Source organism: Vanessa tameamea, chromosome 16 (assembly GCF_037043105.1).
Source record: "Vanessa tameamea isolate UH-Manoa-2023 chromosome 16, ilVanTame1 primary haplotype, whole genome shotgun sequence".
In the NCBI taxonomy this organism is placed as follows: domain Eukaryota; kingdom Metazoa; phylum Arthropoda; class Insecta; order Lepidoptera; family Nymphalidae; genus Vanessa; species Vanessa tameamea.
The window spans coordinates 4254695-4281877 of record NC_087324.1 but is presented as its reverse complement, the minus strand read 5'-3'; the positions used below and the strand labels follow the sequence as shown (position 1 = coordinate 4281877).

The following is a 27183-nucleotide window of genomic DNA, read 5'->3' as shown; positions in this document are numbered from 1 at the left end:
ACGATAAGATACATACACACACAAGATACACACACACATATATACATATACATAAGATACATCTGAGGATAGTATCCGAAGTTATGAACCGTCAATTTCAAAAGAACCGCACTCATTGAAAAAACTGATCTGAGAGTGATGAATAAGGTGAGAGGTTCCATCAGGACATTCTTTAATGAAGAAACGCTACCAAGGGAAATTGAGTCTAGCAATGTTAGCAGATTATTTTTGGAGACTTAAAAGGGACCCACCAAAAGCCAAATATTAAACAGAATCCTAAGCATTTACATTTTTTACGAATATTTATGATTTGATGTCACAAGAAAACCTAATGTGTACAATTAGTTTCATTGATATATTATTGTTTGGTGGCCCTAATACATTCAAAATTTGATATGAGATTTCAAATAAAGTTATTTTGTAAAATAGTGTTATTATTGTAATATAGAAAAATACTTATTTTATTAGATAACAAAACTCAAGAGTTATTTATCTTACTTTACAAGGAGTAAAGTACTTATTATTATTTTATTCCATATTTATAAATCAACAAAGTAGGAATATTAGCAGTATTTCCAAAATATGCGCACAACAATATTATATTTATTGACAACAATATAAATAATTTTGATATAACTTAAAATATCAACTTTCCAACTCCGCTAACTCAATAGATATTTCACGAAGCACGATGTTTGTTCCTGTTATAAAAAGAATTATATTTAAAACTTTGCCTGTTATTAAAAATTATATCTTATAAAAAAACGCACAGCTTAGAAAGGTGGGCTAACAAAGTTGAGATTTGCACAGGAATTATTTATGGAACGTAGATGGGCACTAAGGAAGAGTTTTTCAAAATTCATCCACTAAGAAGGTTTAATTTAGGAATGGCAGTTTTTATGGAAGTTCCAAAACAGCAATATTAATATTCGAGAAATATGTATTGATCATTATACTTCTGTTTATGAGTGAAAAATGTTACCGAGGTCGAAGCCTCGGTGATTAGGCTATAGGGAATTCAGGTTACATAAAAATAATATCTAATAGTTAAGAAAATTCTTTGTGTTTTTGTTAGTTACATAATATATATTATTTATCTTAACGAATACTATATAATTAAATTATATGGAAAATATTGTAACTAATCTACTGGGTTTCGTACTGGTTATTTGTGGTAAAGATTTAAGTAAAGAGTAAAATATATTACATGTCCTATTAATAAATATTTATTTTATTTTATTACAGGGTTAAATAATAAATATAAACATATTTAATTGTATTTATTATAAAGGCCATTACTATTGCCAGTTAAAAAAATAAATCATTAAAAAATGGGATTCAATTAGAAAGGAAATATTTCTTCATTTCGATAATACACACTGAAGTAATCGAAAACCGTAATTCACGAACACGTTTACAAATATTAAAAAAGTACGAGACATCGGATTACCGGTAATGGCATAACATTGAACTTTGACTGTGGAAATTCGGAAAATTCTGCCGTCTCCCAGTCGCCTGCTACGTGAAAAATGCATGAGCTAATGCACTCCGTACACTTCAGTTGCATGAGCGGTGAACCTTAAAAAATATCCAAGTACAGCATTCTATAATCCAAGACTCGTATATCCGGATAACATTTCAGAAATTTTACGTGAACCATGGAATAATATACCGCTTGAACGAAATATTGTCGGTATGCATTGACTTTAAAATTAATTGATATTGTATGCGACTATAATATGAGCGACTATATTACAACGAAACAGAATGAAGAGTATCGTCTTAATGATGAGAAGTAACACGAAAAAAATGGTCATTCTAAGTAACAGTTATAAAATACGTAATAAAGGATAAGAGTTTGCTTGGAAATAAATCATAGACATCTTTTTATTCATAGGAAGCGTTATAAATTTAAAAAAAGTAAATAAAAATATCCTTTATTAAGGTAGGCTCATTAAAGCACCTTTGAGTAGTCATGTTACAGGGTTGAATTAATGTAAAGCTACCACCGGTTCGGAAGGTAGATTCTACCGAGAAGAACCGGCAATAAACTCAGTAGTTAATCTTTTCTACCATTTTAATGATACCATTGTAGTAGAAAATGCGTATAATACTCAGCTTGCGTAATATACAATTCAAAAGATTTTCTTCAACATTAAATTTACAAAAACAGATTTACATATTATTTTAAAAGCACCATATCACCAATGAACGACATCATGATCAAAACCTCCTCAGACTCGCTTTGCATACTGATATAAGTTTAATAGTTTCTTTTATCAGAAAAATTAACATTCAGTACTGATAGCTTTAAATTTTTGTGACTCTAACACGACTTTGTATCAGATAAAGCGACTATAGAATGGCAAGAAATCGTTTTTATAAAAAAAAAATGCGAATCGAAATGAGAAGCTCCTTCTGTTGTTTTTCCCTTTGAAAACGAATATTATTTTTTGAACAAAAAAAATATAAATTTGGTCATACTGTTTATCATTTTTATGTAGGTGTGTGTATGTGTAATGTGCGTTTATATAGAGTACATTCGAATATATATTAAGTATATTTTGATTCCAAGATTGAGATTAATAATAAAACTACAGCAGTGTGAAATCAAATTCTCTCGCGTAACGTAAGTAAAAATATGTTCCAGCGACCTTATTTCGAAATTCTAATTTCCATGACAAAAAAAAAATACATTATTCAGAGAACGTTTGTTTTCGTAAACAACATATAAAACTTAACTCAGTTGCCGACAAAGGTGATCAATCATGAATATGTGTTAGATGATTAATAGTAACAGCTGTTTACGGCAACACTTTCGTTATAACGTTTATGGTTTCATTTTTCAACTTCGATATTTTATTATTTTTTTAAATTAATTTTAAGTATGGAAAATTTTTGGGGCTCATTCTATCGCGTTGCTTCAATGCTGAATAACAGTTAAACATGTTTAAGAATATCATCTGATATCAAGTTATTTCGTTATGTTGCCTCAGTTCGAGCTTTCTTTTTTCAACCTTCAGGACAATCTTAGTAATCTCAATAAAATAAAAAAAGGAATGTGTTGTGGCATACTCAGTTAGAAAGAAGTTGTTCTCGCTATATTACCTTATATATTAAAGAACAGGTACAATGAAATAAATGAGAAATTTAAGTTTGAGAAATTTTAAATGACAAGAAATCAAATTGTTGTTAAAATTCCTTATGAATTAAAACAATAGCAAAAAAATGATGCTATATAAAACTTTATATAATAAAAATAGACATAAAGAAGATTTCTGTCACTTCAATCCACTGTAAGACCTTCTTTACAAAATAAAATCTCTTTATTTCACGCCATCTGTTAAACAAACATAATAAATAATAGCATTCAAAACAATATAAATAATAAATAAAAAAATCGTGGTTTTTTTCCAAACATAGTTTTCCGGCGGTTTCTAAAATATCATCTGGTTGTAGGTCATTATTTTTTTGCGTTTCCTGAAAAACTTATACCCTGTTCAAGTTAGCTTGATCTTTTTGACAGACGGTTTAGTGATGAGAAACAGAAAATATAACATATATAACAGTCGATGGAACGATGGAATGCGTAATTCAAATTAGAATTCAATATTTTATAACTTATTTTTCTAAAATAGAGTTATACTATCTAAAGAAACCCCCAGTGAGATATTAGATATATATTTTGACAAGACTTTTTGTTAATAATATCCTTTTTATAATACATCCTTTCGTTTCGGTATGAATAACATTGATCGTGTTACATTTTTAAAAAATTTTAATTAAAAAATATTTTTTAAAAAAAATAACATCAAAACAAAATTATTGAAACGTTCCATCATTTAATCACAAAACAGTAACAAAATCATAAATTAAGTTTTCGTAGCTCTAAAGATGTTGGTGTGGAGTGATTTTCGAATCATTTAAGGCGAGTCTTAAAAATCTCTTCAGAAAATAATTCTACCTTTGTTATAATTTCAAGGAAGTTACATTCATAACAGTTTGTAATTTGTTATTTTTAACACGAAACGCTACTGAATATTATAAGTCTATTTCATCTGGCGTGCCGTGATGTTCCTTATTAATCTTAGTCGTTAGGAAGCGTACGTTATTTTGTTATTTATCGGATGGTCCAGCATTATTGCCACCTTCATTAATCTCTTGGATTCTTGAAGGAAATGTAACAAAAAGCATTGTTGTGGCTCCTTAATGATAAACGGTTGTTGTCTCGTATCCGTTTCTTTAACGATTTATATTTTTTCTGTTTCTGTTTATCTCGAATATGTATATTTTAATCCTGAAAGTATGGAAATAGAAATGATTGATTGAGATTTATAATTATTTTCTTAAATAATATTCTTATTAAATTCTACAATTGAAATAATTGTGAATATTGATTTAAATATAAAATGATATAACTGTCATACTTTAATTTAAATAAAAGAAAAGTAAACTTGATAATGACCCACTGCTGGCAAAGCCTACTTTTATCTTGATGAGATGACTTGGAATTTATTTCAGAACGTTGCCTAAATACTTGCATGGTAAAAAATATCCGATCGGTTCTCACAATGTTTTCCTTTATCGCCGAGCACGAGATGAATATAAACACAAATTTAACACATGAAACGCAAGCTATACTTGCACAGTTTGAACTTGCATTCTTTAGGTAAGATACACGAGGCCTAACTGGGCCATCTTGGTTTAACATTTATCTAATGCAAGACATCCATTGATTCGAAAAGTGATATCATTTTGCATCGTATAAATAATTACATCCCTACTTTGATAGCACTTACCGCTTTGTTTACAGGAACATTACTATCTAAATCTGGGTTGTTCCCTTCTTAATCCTTTGTTAATGAATAGGGTTGAACGGTAAAGCCTTTCGTCATGAAGATTATTGAAAAAGTAATCAAATTATATTTCATTCAACTTTACAATTGTAATGAAAATTACAAAATGATAACAGTTCCTTTTTAAAATTTACTCGAGTAAATGGTAAAGGAATTGAATTAGTAGGGCGTTGATGAAATCGATTTTAGAGATTATAAATTGTAATACTATTAATAGTTTTTTTTTTTTATCATTATATGTACCCAGAAAATGGCTAGAACACTGAGTGCTAACTGATTGTTGTGGTATGCAATCTATGTAAGCATAACTAAGTTATCATACGCTTATTTTGTGTTTACAATTCATTTAAAACTCAAGCAATAAAATTAAAACAATAGAACGAAGCGGACATACGTATGTTTGAACCATATAACATTATAGAAGTGTGAACTCTTCTTCCTCTTTTCTTCTCAAACATTTTTCTCAAGAGGACAGAAGGCCCCTCATTCAGAAGGGGAAATTGACTGGCTGCTACTGCGTAGTTTATATTATATTCAACGACTATAATGAGAAAAAAAATGATAAAGTAACGAATTACTGAATAAAAAGAAATGTTACAACTTCAGGTACCTTACAAAAATGGCGAAGTTACGAAAAAATTAATTGCATAATTGCTCTCTTTTAACTAAAAAAAAAAAGAAAAAATTCCGAAAGAAATTTTTAACACTGGTATGAAATTTGTACGCTTCTATTAAAACTTTTATAGATAATTCGAGTAATTCACGCTCTGAGAAATTTCTACGTTTGCACCACAGAGCAGAAATTGCAACAGAATTTATATCAGTCAATTAAATACAATCAGTAATGATAATAATGTCCACCATTTCTAAATATCAGTGATGGCGGTTATTTTGAATGTCGCAGCGTCTATTGTATAAAAACAGATTAAATAACACTACAATGCCTAGATGCTTCGGAAAATCCGTGGATATCGTCAAAAATATGCGTTGACGAAATATCTAAACAAAGTAACCTGTAAGAGTCCCACTGGTGGACTAAGGTGTCCTCTCCTTTTGAAAAGAAGGATTGGTGCTTGTTACTCCACGCTGTTCCAATGCAGATTGTTGGGTAGACATGTGACATAATTTCATTGAAATGACAAATGCCGGTTTCCTTATAATGTTTTCCTTCACCACCGAGCACGAGGTGAATTACAAAAACAAATTAAGCACATGGAAATCCAGTGATGCTGGCCTGGGTTTCTAGCCGGAATTATCAGTTAAGACGCGTTCTAGCCTCAAGGAAATCTAGGCTATCATTGAAAACCATTATAAGATCATATAAAATTCAATTCCAAGCTATTTCAACAGCTGTTAATCATTGATAAATACAAAATAATGAATCAGCGGGATTTTATTGTGATATCAAATAATCGACTTAGCGAAATTGAGAACTTGGATTGGCACCAGGAACTGATATAGATCAGGAGAACATAATTATCATAAACGTCATTGTAACCATATATATATCAAATCGTATAAAATGTGCACAATGTACCTACACGTCGTTATTTGACAATTTTCTCCGCTCGAAAGTTTCACAGCGAACAACGGTCTTGATAATTGGTGGTTACTATGTTGTACATAGTATTTATTTACTTTAATTGTTTCATCTTGATGTACAGTAAAATGAGTTACAAGTGTATCAATGTTACCTTTTCTTATGTAAATAATGTTTGATGTTTGAATAAGTCTTTCTTATATAAAGTAAACTGTCCACCCTCTCATCAGATATTATACTACCATACAGCAGTACTTAGTATTGTTGTATCCCGGTTTGAAGGGTGAGTCAGTGTGACTACAGGCACATGGGACATAACATCTTAATTCCCGTGGTGATACATTAGCATTGTAAAGGATGGTTGTTTCATACGGTGCTAATGTGAATGGTCGGTGGTCACCACTCACCATCATGTGGCCCATCTGCCTATCTATTCGTAAAAAGTATTGCTTTTTCTTTCGAGCTCAATAGATATATACATAAACTAACTGTTATCCGCGGCTTTGCTCGCGTAGAATATGAATATTTTTACAAATTAACTTAAAATATTACGTTAACGTAAGACCTCTTTGTATACCATATTGGTGTGTATTTCAGCCCTTAGGGTAGAATATCCAGAAACACTTAAATGCGAATCAACTCATTTTTAATTGGTAGCCCAAAAATAAAGTTCAATATTTAGCTTAAAAAAATGTCGACTTCCATTAAAATCCTTATTTCACCCCCTTCTTGGTAGAATATAAAAAAAACACTTAAATACGTATCTATTAATTTTTTATCAGTATCTCAAAAATAAAGTTTCATGTTTGTATCTTCAAAAATGACGGACTTCTTTACAAACTGTTAACCCTTATTTCACCCCCGTGAGGGTAGAATGTGCAGAAACACATAAATAATTATCTACTCCTTTTTAATCAGTATCCCAAAAATAACTCATCTCTTCTCTATAATTCTAACTTAAAAAGTTACGGACTTCCATACAAACGTTCAACCCCTATTTTACCCCTTTAGGAGTAGAATTTCCAAAATTTCCTCCTTAGTAGGTGTCATGATATGTTAGTTTATAAGTGTACAGCCTCAAAAATATAAGTTTTATGCTTCTAGTTCTAAAAATGACAATACTTTCAACAACTTACAACCTTTCATCCCCTTTTTCAACCCTTTACAACACTTTTTTCCAGTTAAACAGTAGCCTATGTCCTTTCTCATGCTCTAGATAATCTGTGTACCAAATTGCATTTAAATCGGTCCAGTAGTTTTGGCGTGAAAGCGAGACAGACAGTCAGACAGACAGACAGACAGAGAGTTACTTTCGCATTTATAATATTAGTATGGATTAATTAATTAATCTTACTAAAGGGCCCAGTTCAAATCTGGACGAGCAGCACTGATCATTCATGTCCATCTTATGTGTAAAGTCCATAACGTTATCGGCAGTGAAGAGAATTAATCGTGAAAAAACATTCATGTTTCTATTGAAATATTGACCTTTATTTATCGCGAAGAGATCTTTACCTCTACTCGTCAATGAACTAATTGATTAAACATTTTTTTTAAATCCAGTATATTGTGTTTATTCATTTACTGTTCCAATTTCAAATTCAAACATGTCAATTACAACGGCTAATTTTTTTATATAATCTGTCCACGTACCACTTCTAACTCCCAATTCTGAGACTAAAATCTTCATTTGAAATTAAAAGTTTATCTAATTAGGAGCGTTTTTGAATATCGATTATACTGTTGCGAACTTCAAAGACCTTTTATATTCAACTTTTTTTCGAACAAATTGAAGCAATTTCGGAATGCCTTATTAAAATGAAAACATTCATTTTCGCCAAACTTTTACAGTTACCGAGAATAAGTATTTAATTTTTTTCTATCTCAAAGGCTCTATTCATTTTCATTGTTATTTTATATTGCTTTAGTATATATTCATTGGCTTTTTTTAGTGATCTATAATAATTATTAAGTCACTTAACTGTTTTAATAGCTGGATAATCCCACTGGTAGACCGAGGCCTTCATTCCTTTTATGGGCAATATTATCGTTTGAGAGATAGTGATATCGTGTGAGAGACATTATACATATTGAATATAATTGTTATGAATTAAATCACAAACAATGTAATATTTCTTGTTCACATATTTTTGGTTCACGGCTACGCTTCAGGAGTCGTCAAAGTAAGGAAAAACGTAGCCTTTTTCTCCCTTGGATTTCAAGCTTCATACCAAATCCATAATATTCGATTCAGTGGTTTGACTGTGAAAGAGCACCAGACAGACATACAGAGTTAATCTCACGTTTATAATATTAGTATAGACTATTTACATTACTTTCATTGACTACATACAGTCAACCGATTTACTGAAACGTTGATCCGCTTTGAATTTTTTTGTTTTATAATTTTATCTAAATAATTACAAAAATGTCTGAACTATAATTAAAATAATTTGTTTAAATTAAAAGTAAAATATCACTTCAAGTGGGATTCAATGCGTAACTTAATTTTCTTATTTGTCATTAGCAAATCATGAAATCTCGGTCGAGATTACAAATTTGCATAGCCAAAGAACCCATGAATGCACGCTTTAGCTACCCAAGTAGAGTTGCTCCACGGACTATTCTTGCGGTTAACTCAAAATCTTAGCCAAAGTAAAGGGCTTATTCATTCTCAGAAATTCCAATGCCACTTTGAAGATGCTTGAGGTAAGACAAAGGACCATCTATTATTTTAAAGGGTCGTCTTTCTCGGTGGCATGAATAATTTTGTCAAAAGAAAGCGTTTCGTGGTAAGATGTTACAAAATAACTGATTCAAAGATAATTATTTGATCATTATATGTAGAACTAGCGACCCACCCCGGCTTCGCATGGGTGCAATTCTGATACTAAATATATCACAGAATGTCTTACAACGTTTTAGTTTTTCAGACATAAGACAATATAAACCGCGTCCCTGCATTTAAAATCTGTAATATCCTCGAAAATATTGATCTGTATTAAATGCCTAAATAAGTACCTTTAATACATTATGTATTAAAGGTATTTAATTGGGTAAGGATGAATGCTTTATTGCTTAAAATCCCTTTGAAAATAAGCCATTATTTCTCGTAAAAAGTAAAGGATAAGAAATGGTAATTGTGGGTTATCCCTAAGAGAGAGAACCATCGGGGACTTTTTTGAAGACTTTTTTAAGGTGTACAATACTGTAGTATATTATTTTAATCTATCTCGAAGCTTTCAGCCAGCGTTTGCAATGTAAGCATAAGAAAATGTTTTTATTTATGACATAATTTTAGAAACGTCTAAAATCATCAGTGTTTCTCTACTATATTGTGCGTGTATTATACTTATAAACCTTCCTCTTGAATCAATCTATCAAAAAACCGCATCAAAATCCGTTGTGTAATTTTAAAGATCTAAGCATACACAGGGACAGACAGTGGTAAGCGACTTTGTTTTTATACTATGCAATGATTACTTAACACGTAAATATATACATACAAAAAATAATAATGAAGCCTACCTTTTGCCTAAATAACCAATAAATTAGTAATAAGGAATTAAATTGTCATAACTGCAAGTTCTAAATTGATCGCTTTCTTGTTCACTGTGTAGGTTTTGACTCGTTCCGTAGCTTTTATAAAAAATCTATCAAAGCTTAACAGTAAAAAGGAAACTGAGTAGCGATGTCATAGTCGAAGATTCAATACTGAATCCTCCTAAAATTTGGTTTCAACTTAAGTGAAAAAAACTGAATCCTATCAACTATTCAGATTTCCGTCCGACTTCCATCCTTCCCTTCCTATCAAAAATCTTAGAAAAATTGTTTTTCAACAGTTAAACACGTTCCTCAACAATCACTTCTTTCTCAACCCTGTTCAATCCGGTTTCCGTGAAGGTCATAGTACGGTCTCGGCCCTTGTCAAGGTTACTGATGACATTCGTGCAGCCATGGATAATAAAAAACTCACAATTTTGATCATTTTGGATTTCAGCAACGCATTTAACTGTGTTGACCATGACCTCCTCTTGGGTCTGCTATGTAATAACGACTTATTTCTATCAGTGATTGGTTGGTTTCAGAGTTACCTCAAGTCCCGGCGACATCGTATATGCCTTAATGAGATTCTCTCCTCGTGGTGTGATGTCCAGGCCGGTGTTCCTCAAGATGGCATCTTATCTCCCTTACTCTTTGCAATTTTTATTAATTCCATTTCTTCTTGCATTTCTTCTCACTATCATATCTATGCAGACGATATCCAGATCTATCGTCATGCATCGCTTAAAGACATTCCTGCTGCTATTAATGACATTAATGATGATCTTGTCTCAATCTCTGATTGGAATAAACGATACGGACTTAACATTAACTCTAACAAATCTCAGGCTATTATAATCGGTAACCCTATTATGATCACGAAGGTCAATCTATTGAACTTACCATCAGTAGAATACAACGGCTACAGAATACCATACTGTTCCACCGTCAAATACCTTGGTGTCTATTTAGATCAGACATTATCGTGGTCAGTAAAAATTTAAGAGGTCAGTCGGAAATTATTTGCTACACTGAGTTTGTTACGACGTCTCCAATCTATTATAACAGGTAAAGTCAAATTATACACAAATTATTTGTATTAGTATTATTATATATGTATTATTATTTATTTCACACAAAAAACACCTATAAAACTATTACATGATTGCACTATGAGTAAAGACTTAATGTGTAATATAATATGGTCATCAAAAGAAAAACAGGTCAAGTACTGGCTATCCTAACTAGGCTAAATTAACTAGCCTGTGTTAAGGATAATCAGTCCTCTCCCCGAAAGTTGAAATAATTAAAATACATTAGAGATCTATCGCCTGGGTATTACAAAACGTATCTTATGTAGAATGTTTATAGGTAAATAATTAATTAAATTAAAATAGGTAATAATTAAGAGGTATGATTTTTTTTGTTTTTTTTCTAGGTGCGGGAGTCTTCGTGCGTGTTACTGTATATGCGTGTGCGTGCGTGTGTGTGCGTGCGTGTGCGTGCGTGTAAGTGTGTATGGGTCAGTTGAAATTAGGTTATAGAAGTAATATATTTTTCTGTTTCATCGTACGTCTTGTTAAGCAAGAACGCAAATACCATTTTTTTACACTGAGCTAGTGGCAATTTATATATAAACAGTTCTGCATTCAGCTTATTATACAAGTAAGGACCAAGATAATAACCGAATCGTTTAGTGAAAACAAATTTTGGAGTGTGTAAGCAACAAATGTTATTTTTGCGTCGTTTGTCAATAGCAGGGTACGAAATCCTCTTATGTTGGTATATAATTAAATTTAATACGAATAATTTTCTTACGCTAAGAACCCCACAATTTGAGTATAACAGATTGGTTGGATAGAGATGTGGCCGAAAAGTTGCCACTTTTAAGATGGCACGTTGAGCAATTTCTACGGGTTTCATAGTAGTTTTTGGTGCACCACCCCAACATGAGATGCAGTATACAATGAGAGATTGCATAATACATTTTTTTAATCACTGAAAAATTAGCAACATGTCTTAGTGTATTAATATAAATTAATTTGCGCATTCTGCCTGTTAGTAACTCTATATGATCTTTAAAATTTAAATGCTTGTCAAGAACAATGCCAAGATATTTAATTTTTTCAGAAGAGGTTATAGATGGACATTGACAGCTTGGGTTGTTTTTATTGGAACAAGAGAGAAGTTTGAGGAATACTGGAGTTTTTGGTTGAGAGTTACGAAATTAGTTTTTGTAGCGTTGATTGTAAGGTGCAGAGAGTGGACGCAATACATGACGGAGTTCAGTCCATTCTGGGCTATAGTTTGGAGTTCATGCCAAGATTTACCGTTGAAGGTAATAGCGGTATCTGTTCTTCCAATTCCTACCAAAATTATGCTAGCAAACTCTCTCCTCTTATCCGTTCTAGATTATGCAGATGCTAGTTATCCTGATTTGACTGAGGACCAACTTGACAAGCTTGAGCGAATTCAAAATATTCCTATCCGGTTCATATTTTGCCTGCGAAAGTATGACCATGTCTCTGAATATCGTTAAAGGCTCAAGTGGCTTCCTATACGTCTTCGCCGGAACCTCCATATTCTTTCTCTTCTGTACAGTACTCTATTTAACTCTAACTCTCCTTCCTATTAAAAGGTACAATTTGAATTTCTAGGAGGCTCTACCTTATTAAGACCGTCGCGGAACCTTATGCTTAAAATACCTGTACATGAAACAAAATTTTTCAAAAACTCCTTCACTGTAAAGGCCATAAAGTTATGGAATGCACTTCCGGAAAATATAAAAAAACCAGAATCGATCAATATATTTAAAAAAAACTATTAAAAATTACTATCTAAATAATTTAGACGACTTCACTTAATTTCCACGTATTGTTTTTCTCTAGCATATTATATATATAGCATACTATAATATTCTTTAGTATATAATAGTAATATTTATATATTTTTTAAGTATTAGTGTGTAAACATTTGTTTATTGGCTGCATCACCTACCCAGTTTAAGTTCAATGAATCTTTCTTCGTTTGGGTTGTCTGGAAGAGATGGCTAAGTAGCCATAAGGTCGCCCATTGTACAACACATTCAATATAATATTTTAATTTAAAGATTTTGTATTTATGATGTACAATAAATAAATAAATAAAAAGTATAATAAAAAAAGCGATAGTTTTAATTTAAAAATAAATAATATAATTTAGTTGTTAATTTAGATTTATTCTTATTAACATGCTCAGCTACGTCATGCGTAGCACGTTGAATCATTTATAGCCAACATAAAGTAATAACATTCTTAAAGTAAAAAAAATGAAATAATTTTTACTTTAAGCTTTATAAATCAACTAAAAACAAAGGTAGAGCGTCAATGTGAATATTTATTTAACTTAGATATGTTTAAAATCAGACAATAAAGATCAAATATTTAGGTGCTTCATTTTAATTAAAGTAGCAACTTAGTAGTTTGATTTTAACAACTTGAGTAGTTTATACTTCACGATACTATAAAAGCTGAGTGTGAATTCAAGTAACAATGTATTCAGAGACATTTCTGCTGTTATTCATTATTACAGAATAGTACATACTTGCTTGCTCCTGTACATAGTTTTACGATGTAGAGTTGCCTGTTACTATTTCGCCTTTAAACTATTTATATGCATAAAATCGGGTACTTCATTGCGGTATAAGGTAAAATCAACGATTATTTCCCAGTTTTAATATTAATGAGGACTAGTGCTATACGTCTTAGTAGCGCATCAACTTAAGCACGTTAAGCCGCTGTTCCTGCATTAAACAATTTCCGGTCGTTTCGCTTTTAAAATCAAAATATTGCAATATATGTATTGATAGATATTTATTATGTCAAAGTCAAAAATCTTTATTCAATATAGAAGTGTTTACACTTGCTTATTGATAGTCAAAAATCTACCACCGGTTCGGAATTTAACACCTCGGGCCTGAGAAGAAACTTGAATCTTGTAAAATTACGATTAAAAGCTGATATAAATATGATATAAATATATACGGGCAACTTAGAGTCTGCATTCCATCTAGTTTCGCTTTGATTTGATAGACGGTCAGTTATGACAGAGTCTTTCGAATATTACAGTGTTAGAAAAATGTATGACTTATTTAATATTATTTGTTACACAAAGCAAGTATGCAAAATGTAATGTTTTATTTATGCTCGTCTCGAATTGAACTCGAAGCTAAAGAGGCTTAACTACCGACATAAAAAAAAAACTACAATTTCCTAAATTGTAGTTTTTCCTACTAGTAAAATGTTTTAGTGTGTATTTTGTTGAATATGCAGTAAAGAAATAATAAAAATTTATATAAATAATAAACTAGAAAGTTTAATTTTTATGTTTACATGCGTCTAAATAATAATTAATGAAAAAGAGTCACAGTCTCTTCCCGATTAACGTCAGTTTTATTTTCAGTAGAAACTAAAGTCTGAATCAATGAGAGTTTTATATCAAATTGAATCTTGTAAAATTACGATTAAAAGTTGCTTGTAAGGCCGTATATGAATGAAGTGTTTTAATTTTGTAGTGACTTATCAAAATATATTTATGATCCATGATAAGTAAATCAGGATATTGTTGAAGTTTAATTTAACTTCGACATCATGCACTATGCACGCTTTCAGTATAACAATCAATTTCCTATGCAAAGTAACTGTTTGAATAACCTTGGTCTTATAAATAGCTAAAGGTTAACGATACTTGGTAAATAATTGCAGGTTAATCGATCATGCGATTTTTATAATAAGCGTGTGAGTTAAGCAATTTTAGCTCATAGGTAACTGAGTGAGTATTTATATGACTTAGTATTAAAATCATATAATTAAACAATACTCTTAATTGTGATGACAATAAGTATACAGGTACACCGATGGTCACAAATATAAAAAAAAAAACAAGTGTGAGTAAAATAAAAAAACAAATGAGTGTATGAAAGCCCTCTTAAATATTTATTTCATTCTGTTTTAGTATTTGTTGTTATAGCGGTAACAGTTCATCATCATCATCTGTTAATTTCAACAGTCTAACTAACACTGTTCATGAAATACCGATGACAGACGGTGAGAGTGATGGACGGACGGACAGCGGAGTCTTAGTAACCGGGTCTCAGTAAGCGGGTTCCGTACCGTACCGTACCGTAAATTTATTAGCGGAGTAATAATGGATAGATAGATAGAGTATGGAGATAAACATAAAACGACCTTAGGTACGTTCGATTACCTTCAGAAAGATTTTTTTCAATTACGTTGATATAAATTTTGAAATAAAATTACTGAAATGAATCCTGCGATTATAAAAATAATAATAAATGTTTTTAATGCACAAACAAAATTAAGGATAAAAATACGGAACGCTTGGGACTATTAACATTTAAATGGAAGCATTCAAAGGGTGTCTCGTCACTGAATTTCGAAGCTGTTCGAGTCAACCTGAAAGAAACATGCTTGTAAAGCATATTAGTAAGTGTTAGATAAATAAATTCAAATGTGTATTTTTGTATATAACAATTCACACATTCATTTTTAACATCCTCCTTAAAACTCATACTTCGGTGTCCTTAAAACGAGGATAAGTGAAAATGTCACAACTTATTAAATTTATTGTTCAAAATGGGAAAGTTATCCTATTGGTACTTATGTAGGTTTTGGTTTATTGGGTGTGAAATACCCCGCAGCTATAGACTTTGATTGCGGCGCTAACTATAATAGACAAACAGAGGTCACCGTTCCAACAGCTCCTTGGTATAGGGATGGGTGGGAGCCCGTCTGGTTAGGTTATTTCACTTATAATTCTACCGTCAAATAGACTAGTTTAGTTAGTAGTTTAGTTTTTAGTTTCGTTGTATTCCGGTTTGTTTGGGTGAGTGAGTCAGTGTAAATACAGACATACCATATGATTGTATTTTTTTAAGCGCCAATGTCCATATGTGACCATCTTACCATCGGGTGGCCTATCAGCCAGTCCACCTACAATTATCATCAAAATATATAATAATATATCAATTAATTAAGGATGTTTGTTATTGAGCACACAAAGAATAACTACTGAGTTTCTAGCCGGTTTCATTTCGATAAAATGATTCTATTCCGAATCAGTGTTTGCTTTAAATTAAATAATCTTGTAAAATGACTTAAAAGTGGTTGTAAAAGCCTTTATGACTAAAGTATATTTTTAATTTTGGTTTTTGATAAGTCCTTACAACTCTAGGTAAGATTATTTTCCAACTGCAAGCTGAAAAAAGGAATTGGAACTAGCATTTTGTTTCTCAGAAGCTTTTTAACACCGTGACGTTAACATCTTCACTATAACATAGGGTACATTGACATGTAAGAACAAAACATAGCACAGACGTAACCACTCGCAACATTACCTAAAGTAGATTAAAAGGAAAAGAAAAAAACGTTCTTATTGCACAAGAAACAAGGACTGTAATTGAATCCAAAATTTCGCGTTGCGAAGCCACCTGTACTCAATCTAACTTTAACTGTTGGAAGCGCGTTCCGTAAACACACCTGTCAGAGTGGTCACGAATTGAAAATCAACTGCTTTTAGACATGCGAGAATGAAAAAAGAATGGTTAAGAACGAATCGAGGCTTAATAAGAAGGACCTTTACGTGATTTGTAAAAAAAATTTTTGACTATATTATATAGTCTCACCAAAAAAAATTTTTTTTTTTGAGATTGATGTTGAATGATTTGATTCAGAATGCAGAATGTACATTACTCATCATGAAGTCATAAAATAAAACTACAAATAATGTCAGTTATATATAAGTTTTTTTCATTAATTTTTTCAATCGTTTACTTTGAATACGAGATCAGGTTAAATGACCCCATGGAAATATTTAAAAAATACTAAAGATTGATCATATCGTGCGTAACTATTTTATAAAGCCACTAGCAATTCCCTATAAACTAATAACATTTTGTAATTTCTCTTCAAAGCCTAACGATAAGCGAGAAATAATTCCAAGAAGTCGTGATCAAGTTGAAGAAAGGGAACCCAAAATTTTACAACCATTACAAATTCATCAATAAACATAGTGGTAATATTCACAAGGGATCTCTAAAACATGAAAGAGAGAACTAGCATTTGGTAAAGCGGGTGAACAAATACTGCAAATAATTTCTAAACTATAAATAATCACATTTTCCACATTTTATTACGTCCAAACTAGCGCGCTATGTAACCTAATAAGGATTATGTAAATACATTGTTATTTAGTTCGTTATTTATTGTAACCGTAATAGCGTTGCAGTCGACATTTTGTGATTAAATTAATTAATGCACACTATCTTTTAAATAGGTGATTTTTTTATTAAAGTTTTCTCTGAAACCTTTGTTGCTTTAAGAATTTTATAAAGAGTTTTAAATATAAAAGAGCTGCGAATGGCGTTTCTACATTTAAATTCTAAGCTCGTTTATGCCGGTAACTTTAGTCTCAGGCATGTTAAGGTATATTTTTTACAATCTCTTGAAACTTATTTTATTTGGTACCTTAAATATGTCTAGTAGATTTTGTTTTAGAATATTATATAAAGTGTACTGTTACGTAGGAGTGTCCGTAAACAGAAAAATAACTACTGAGCTTAAGCTCCTCTATATTCGAGGACACCTACGGTGCTTCGATGTGAGTTTATAAATGTTGGCAGATGTGGCCAATTTTCACCTGGAAAATGCAAATTTTCTTACGCTATTGTATCTACCGACACCATTTGAATAGTGAGCGCAAATTATCACATGAAAATTAAGTGGTTCAGGTCAGAATTGAAGTATAATGTTCCCATAAGATTCTCACGTTCTAACCACTGCGCCTTTTTGCTCTTGAGTAGTTGAAGAGAATAAGTTTTCCTTGTAACTCCTTATTGACATAGATGGATAACATTTTTAAATCGTTTTCTTTAATTAAAACTATTTATGTAAGAACTTTTTTCGATGTTATTCTATAGAGTTTCTTGTTGGTGTTTCCTTGGTTTAATTGTATTAGGTCAGTTCTGTTTTCAGTTAACTTGCAGTGATTAGTGTAAATATTTTAGAAGATTCTAGAATTAGAATATATTTATAGTACATACGTTAATATATAAATAATTTAGAGCTCCTATAGTACAGGATAAAAATGATTATGGCTGAATAAGTGAATCACGAAATGTCTCGGGTTCAATTAAGGCTTATAATTTCGAAGCTAAAACGACAAGGCTAGGCAAACTGTCAGTGGGGTCATTCCCATACCTCACAGTTTAGCCTAAGCCTAGATAAAGCCTAATACTTTATACAACTGGAGGAATTGCACCTATTATATTTAAAAAAAAAACATCGCAGGTTCAACGGAGAATTAAATCTGGATATCTCGTTGAGAAGAGTGGTGGTATAAACTCCAAATCGAGGTACTAAAGTTTATGGAGTTAACCAATCAAGAAATTTTCCGTAGCAGCTCTGAATTATTAGATTTGGGTTTTACAATCCCGTGCACGAAATTATTATTATTATTTGATATATATTATTTAACATATATTTGCTGTTCGTACTATGTTATGTACGCGTATATTTAAGTAATTGCAAAGTATTCATAAAAGGTTTGGAATGGTTATACAAAATCTATATATTCATTTTTTAAACAGTTAACATTAATAACAGTTTAATAAACATATTTGGTATTAGGTCTACGTCCAAGCCCGTCTAGGTAGGTACCATCCACTCATCAAAAATATTCATACAGCGATACATAGTACTGTTGTGTTCCGGTTTGAAGGATGAGTGAGTCAGTGACAGGCACAAGGAAGATATCTTAGTCTCCAAGTGGCACATTGGTGACGTTCGTTTACCGAAATGACAAAAAAAAATTGGAATTAAAAAAAATAGGAAACCTCAAAAAATCTCATCTAAATCAGTAAAAATATTACACGTATTATGCTTCTATATTAATCCGATTAAAAATAACCAATTACAAGAAATACCAAATTGGAAAAAAATTACATTAATCTTATAAAATTAACAAAATAAAAATTAATAAATAAAATTTTCACGATATTGTCAAAAATATTTCACATACCGCTAAAGTAATTTCAAATGAAGTTCCGCTTACAAAATTTCGTAATTACTAGTATAGTAATTAAAAATTTTCGTTCGAGACTCGTGAAGCCGTCAACTCGACATGAAATTCCATTATCCGACGCATCAAAAACCAATATTGTGTATGAAATTTATTAATAAATATTATGATTAAATGTAACAAATAAAATTTAAAAGGAAATTAATTGAATAATTTGTTGGTATATATTTATATTACAGTACAAATTAGGATATATACTAATATCGAATACACAAATAGCAATAGGGACCTTTATTTCACGTAACTTTAGAATGTATATATTCAATAAGAATTACTAAAAACTAGGCGTATGACTTTTCAAAAGGTAGGCCTAACGAATAATGTCAAACTCGTGTTAACTTCTGCAGGTATTTAAGCCTTTTAATTACTAAAGTAAATTTAATAGTAATTATGTCTTCAACCGATCTTGCCTTACGTGGACCAATCTCAATTGAAACTAGATATATGCGTGGGAATTTATATAGCACACAAATATGTGTTCTCATTCCGACAATCAAAAACCAAATAATTCAGCCGCAGGATAAGTTTTAAATGCTTTCTAGTTAACGTTGTCAATTTTTAAATATCTAGCAGTAACTGAAAAATTTTAGACAAAAATCCATACACTTTAAATGGCCCATCCATTTCTCATCTAAAGCTTCTAAACGTTAAGTACCATACTTAGTCTTAGTCTTAGACTTAGTCACAACTATTTAGTGGTGTAAATGGTCTCAGTATATTAATTATAAAGAAATACAATATTTTTTTTCGTCTATTTGAAATACATATTTTTATAAGTTAACGAATAAAATACGTATTATATACGTTTAATAATTATACATAATTTTTAAAAAAAGAGTTCAAATTTTTTTCTCGTTTTCTAAGAAGCTGAAAAATACTTCACCTATTTTATAGGACGTCATATTGTTAGAACTATAGAGCGCAAGCGAATTTAAAAGTTCTAGTTACTTTTATCTTAAGACCTTTTATCTTATTTTGACCCAAAGCTTCTATGACGTTCTTTGTAATAGTTAATGGAAAAATAATATGTTCTCGTGGAAAAAGGAAATCATCCTTTATAATCTCTCTGTGTTTCGTCCTCAATGTTTTATATAAGCCATATAAAAATTATTTACAATTTACTAGCCAGCAATAATCACCAAGATTGCTGAACCGTAAAGAATATTAACAATACTATGCAATTTTTTGCTCAACCAACCTTGAAAAATTGACCCAAATATCGACCTACCAACTAAAGAATTTCCGAAGAGGTTTGGGTAAGGCAGGCAGCAGTCATGTTCTTCTGTAAGACCGTTATGATCCAGAAAGAGACAGTGTGGATACACTAGACAGACGGAGTGGATACGACGAAGACGTCATCTCGGCATTCCAATAGCCGACGCCCGGAGCTTAAAAGGAAAGGCGTGACCCTTGGGCCTTGGACGCGTGAGGTAGCGTACGGTGTACTTTTTCAAACCGCCCTTAAGGAGGATGCCGGGATAGCCTCTGCGCACTAGCGAGTAGGGTGTGGAGGCGAGGTCACTTTCACCTTTTGAGGAAAGCTCCGCCGAATCATGATCGGAGTACAGCCCAGGATGCGGATGCTTTATATCTATACAATCCTGCAGCCTCTCTAATCTACGATGAAGACGGCCAAAGCAGTAGTTTTGTTTAGTGTGTGTATCCCACATAACTCGCATAACCAGGTTAACGACAAAGGGACTGGATATGTTTCAGAAGTACGTCAAAAAAACGGCAGGAGGAAGTAAGAATATTTTCTTTTTTGTACTTAGTATTAATATACTAAAATATACCTAACGATATATATACTTGAAATTTTACCTACCTTCTGAATTTTATTAATATACCAACTCGCAGTAAATGAATTTTAGTTTGGTGGAAAAAGTTTTAAATGCGGTCCTTTGCTTAGCAGTGCGACATTTACGAGCAATTTCTTTACTTTTTTACTTAATAAACGACTTAGTTTTTAGTTTTTGTACATAATTTTTCATGAAATATTTGAAGAATGCGGTTGCCATTTGAGATTTGATAAGAACACATGCATAAAAACGGTTGAAAATTTATTAAATAAAGAAAGAAGTAACCTAGTCCATTAGTTCTAGTGATATTGAAATAGTACATTCGAATTTTAAGAAAAAACTGTGTTTTTTATATTTGTAATTGGTTTGGTAAATATATATTAATCAAAATATTTTGAACCTTATAATTCTCTGTCTGGAAAATGAAAACACGAAGAATATTTTCTTGAGAATGAAACACAGACGCTGGGCATATATTGGCTACAAATTTCTGTACAAAGCAGGTCCAATTTCATCTTGAAAGGATTTTTCCGATACTAGCAATAAAATTCCAGATACCACTAATACTCATTATGGGGTACAGAGACGGAGACCATAAAATCCAAGAACTTAATTAACGTCCCTCGGGTTTTACTCAACATTTATTTGGGCGTGAATTTGGCTTGGCTATAAAAATAAACAATGAAATGTACCAGGTGAATACCCAAGCCAGTCACGTGCACACACGCGCGGAGCAAAATGGAAATGCTGGGAAGTGCTTACTGAACGAGTTTTTTTCAAAAACATGTTGTGGATCAATATTTACTTAGAATTCGAAGTGACCAAAGTATTGTTAAATGTTCGGCGCATCTGAATTTAAAGTGGATCTGGAAATGTCAACAAAATTCTCACCTCTGTACCTCATAGACGAAAATACGTCACCGGTATGTATAACTGTATATATATATAGAGATAAATAAAAGAATTGCAACTATATTTTAATTGCTTTAATTCCCTTAAACATGACTAAATCTTCACCAAAAAAAGAAAAATATTTAAAACATTTAATGATGATGATCGACGATGTATAAGTTTTACTATGACTGGCAACTATTGACTTTTAGTCAATAAGACCAATATATCGTTAAGTTCTAATATAATTCATATCCATACCTATCCATCGTCCATACTTATTCATATTCCTAAGTTTTTAAATAAAACATTTCATTGAAGATTACAGACACATGTATTCAATAACTATGAATTATTTATTATGCTATTAAATTATTAATATAAATAATTTTACTTTAGTACCGACCTTATTGCCGTTCCTTCTCGAAATTTTCCGAACCGGTAGCAGCTATACATTTAATTCTACGATGTAACATGACGATTTCAAAATTCAAAAAGTGCTTTCATGCGCACACTCGAATAAAGAATATTTTGATTTTGTTTTTGAAAATACTTCACAACCGCCTCTATAAGCAAAACTCTTTGTTTGGAGTCCGGGTACATTCACAACTCAAATACGAATATCCAAACAATAACCGACAACCGTATAGCTAAAGTAGGCTATACCGTTTTGTCTAGTATAGTAAAAATTATATAATGTAATGGCAGATAATCGGTTACATAATGATTTAAGTGTAGTGTTACCATTAAAAGAACAACTTGCCAAACAGTGTCTTGTTTAAAATTATGACATATTCATTTAAAAAATATATAACTATACAATGTTATGGTAACCTTTTATTGGTTTTCCACTTACAAACCTGACACCCGAAGTTTAATAAAAATACAAACGTGTTCATTTAACCTTAAACAAAAACAAAGATTTAATAATCTGTATTGTATTTAATGTGGCAACATTTTACATTAACGGTTTCCTTTGTACCGATAATACGTCACATTTCATTCACAGACGGACAATGACCACCGCAAAGTGACGTTGTTCCAATTAAACTGCGGATTGGCCTTTCAAATAAATCCACTATTTACTTCCCATATAATGGGATATCATACATTTTGCACATGCACGTAACGCGTACACTTCTGTATAGTGTGTAGCTGTGTGTGTAAATGCTTTGTTTTATACAACTTCTTTATTATTAGGATAATATAGAATAAAATTTTATATTTTAACATAAATGTAAATATATAATAAAAATATTTTTTGAACGAAGTTCTTTTAATGTCCTATAGTAGAGTGAAATGTCAGAATCGTAACGGAAAAAGCGTTAGACCCCCCCCCCTCCAGTCGAACTGTGCTGCTTTTACGGCTGTAGCAAGTGTTGCTGTCCATCCATTCCTTCCTCATATCCATTTGTATGGATTTGATTGGATATCAATCCGCAACAAATATTTGATAGCAACTTTTGATAGATTTTTTACCAATAATTTTATTTCCTGTGATTTCATTAATCTCAAAAAAATTTTTTTTTCTTAAATATAATGTTATTTAATTTATAACAACGCGTCTATTTAATAAGTAAAAAAAAAGAGAAAGTAACTTCCTTCTAAGCAGTTGTTTTTAAGCATTTCTAGTCGTACAAAATATTTCTCCCTAGTATCCTATTTGGCTCCGAAATAAACTCAAATAACTTCTATCAGTAAACTAATCTACGTATGTATGAGGGCAACACCAGATTCCACCGTCACTATCTCGCTGAACTATAAGATTTACAAATGTTAAAATTGACAAATAAACTCCTGATATGATTTATATTATCTATTGAATGTGTCCTTTATATTACATAAACGATGACTAAGACCGGATTTAGTAAAAATCAATTCCCATACGAGTGAATAGGACGGATTAGAGAATCGAGTGGGTGAGATTTTCTCTGCGATCGAGTCGCAGAGAAAATCTCACTCAATATTGTTAAAGAAATAGCTCATTATTCTGTATGGTTAAGATATTTACAATTCGAGAGAGAACGACTCTCTATATAAATCAATATAATTTATTAATATTATTATTTATAATAAAATAATAATATTTTTAAAATCTTGAATTCCATTTTCATATAATATTATTTCAGATTCCATGATATAAATTCTTGAAATATTCTTAGGAACGTCCATCAGAATGTTCGCGTATCGTACAAGGCATTCCGATTATGAATCACTTCGCTAAGCATCTGACGGCATGAGAGTATGCGACAACCATTCTGAAGAGCCTACATTGCTGCATGAAAAAATCCATTTTTGCACGTCAAATCGTACAATGTTATAACCAGTCAAAGTCAACAACACTTGACATTGACTGACTTATTTCTTTTTACATTTATACCATAAAATCTGCAATAATTTCGCTAAGATACATGATTATCGTATTTTTTTCTTTTCATTATATGATTTTATCGTAATTTGAAGATCTTTTTTTTTATAAACATAAGAGGCGGAAAAAAACTATTGGAAAAAAATAAATTAAGAAACACGTTAATTCATGCCATACAATTCTGAGCCAGCATGCTTGCGAATAACACGTAACATTTCAAAACTATTCCGTCAACCGGTCCCTACGTTGAAATCAAATCAAATAGCTCCGTTCGGCCGAGCTAGTGCAAATCGGGAATAAACCCGCGGTACTGCGGCTCTCACGCGCCCAGGCACACGCAAATTGGATTACGTCCGGCGAAAGGACTAAACGCTTCTGTCAAACAAAATTGCTTGTGTCAGACTAATGGGCAGACACTAGAAGAAATAAAAAACAAAACAAATTTTTGATATCAAAGTGTTGATATATTTATGTTGTCGTTGTATATCATTAGAAGGTTGCAAAATCATCATTACCGATTTTTATAGTTTTGTCAAGTATATTTAAATAGGTACTCGAATTTTTTTCAGCTTTCTTGCAAAAATAAAACAAGCTAAAGTCAAAGTCAAGTCAAAGTCAAAAATCTTTATTCAATATAGAAGTGTTTACACTTGCTTATTGATTGTCAAAAATATACCACCGGTTCGGAATTTAGCACCTCGGACCTGAGAAGAACCGGCGAAAGAAACTCAGCGGGATATATATATATATATTTTTTTTTTTTTAACACTTTTTTTGTAATCGGTTTGTACTTAACGACCTCAATTATCATTATAAATTTATTTAGGTAATGCATAAAGGTTTTTAAAAATTTTAGTCGTTTTCTTGGATTGTGCTTTGAGTTTAGTCTTGGTAATTAGAAATAAAAACGTTTTACGTCGATATCACAACCTTGGTATGGACGTATTCCGATCACATCTCGAGTTTCTCTTATCTTATTATAAAGTCTTTAACGTTTCATTTTAAATCTTACTTTTGAATATAACATCGGCTCGCTATAAATTTTCAACACTTTAAAAAAACACAGAAACTATCTTGAAAATGATATTGTAAGCTGTTTGTCAAAGTCCACTGAATCAGAATATCGTATTTATCATGCGTACCGATACATCTTAACTAAATTATGTCCGGTGAATAAATAGCTGCCGTCTAAAAAATGTTCACTCGTCTAGTTTATAAGCAAATAATGGGCAAATGTGAAGAGAAATTGGACACGGGTTCGTGTTAAAGTACAATCAGAGATTGATCCTCACTAATATAATAAATGGGAAAGTTAGTATGTTTGTAATACTTTTACGACTTCACTATTCGAGACGATATTTGGCATACACGGCGTGAGAGGCACATAAAAGGAAAGGTACATCAACAAACCCCCCCCCCCCCGCCAGATGGAGTTGGAACCGCGGGTGGAAAAATTGCAATAAGGTATAAATGCTAGTTGAAATGAGTACAGTGTATGTTGATGTACAGATTTATATTAATTGAATTATATCCGTCAAAAAGAGTTAACGTAGCTCTTACGTATTAGGTTAATGTGAAAATAGAGAAATAAATCTCAAAAGATATGCATAAATTATTTTACTCTGACCGAAATTTCCTTAATAACTAGTCAGTTTGAATCAACGCATGGCTTAAACGATATTAAACAGAGATTTGAAATTGAATTTTGTGTAATAAAGGACCAATAAATGTAGGTTGAAGCTTGAGACGGTGACAATTAGATTTTAATTGGGCTTTCCTTCCTTCAAAGCTTGACATCATCCAGTCGATCCGTAAGATTAATACAAATTGTTAATTATTTTTTTTTACAATTTTACAAACCGAGAATACTAAATAAGATCATATTGAATTCAACTAATATATTGCAATAAAAACTCTTATCAATTTTTCAACTTTAGCTGAGTAAAGGGACGAAGGCTTAACAAATAAATATAGGTGAGCTCAGTGTGAAACGAGATTAAACTCGGGAGGATTATAGCTATTATACGTCTAGACACGTACATAATTGTATTGTGAAACTTATCACGCGTGCAAATGTTACATGGTAATTGAATTGTGTACCTACAATGGAACGACTAATCGTAAGTCAAATCAATTATTTGTACCGGATTGATGAGCATATATTGTAACGAATGTATATAGAAGTCATCTGAATATTTTAAATACATAAGAATAATTCATACTTTGGGCATAACTTTGTATGTGTATCAGCTGCATTATTTCATAATGATATTATATAGACAAAAAATTATAAATATTTATTATTTAGTCATACTACCTGAAAGATTATATTAATAATAAAACAAAGCTCGGGTCTTAGTATTTGTTGATTTCTAGGCAAGATATATATTGACGACCCCCTTAGTCGAGTAGTGTGTACACTGGTTCTCATGGGTACGCCACTCCGAGGTCTCGGGATTGATTCCCGGCCAAGTCGATGTAGAAGAAGATTAGTTTTCTATGTTGTCTTGGGTCTGGGTGTTTCTGGTACCGTCGTTACTTCTGATTTTCCATAACACAAGTGCTTTAGCTACTTACATTGGGATCAGAGTAATGTATGTGATGTTGTCCAATATTTATTTATTTGTTTATTTATTATATAAATTGAATTGTATTTTATTGATATACTCTGTTATTAAAATTGTGGAAAAGATCAACGTATGAGTTTATTGCCGGTTCTTCTCGGTCAGATCGACTTTCCGAACCGGTGGTAGCTTTACATTTAAGTCAAAACTGTAACATGACGATTCAAAAGTGCTTTTAAGAGCCTACTTGAATAGAGAATATTTTGATATGATTTGTAAGACTAAATTGCTTAAGGATATTGATTACATGACTTAAAAATAGATATAATATCATATAGGTAAGTCATATAAATAAGTATAATGTTATAATCTAAGTAAATATATATTTATTTATATTGCTCACTATGTGATTTTTGTATGTATATGTTTAAGTTCACACACTTATGAAACAGTCATTACGAAAATCCGAAAAAAATGTTCGATTTTA

At 31.4% G+C, this 27183-nt stretch overlaps 1 long non-coding RNA gene across 1 annotated transcript in view; it reads left to right on the top strand.

Moving 5' to 3' along the window:
- LOC135193711 (uncharacterized) overlaps nt 1-26741 on the top strand; it is a 109080-nt gene extending 82339 nt beyond the window's left edge. Inside the window, exon 2 of the long non-coding RNA XR_010309393.1 lies at nt 26621-26741. This is a non-coding gene — a long non-coding RNA (uncharacterized LOC135193711). The remainder of the gene's footprint in view (nt 1-26620) is intronic.
- Nucleotides 26742-27183: the final 442 nt, after the last annotated feature.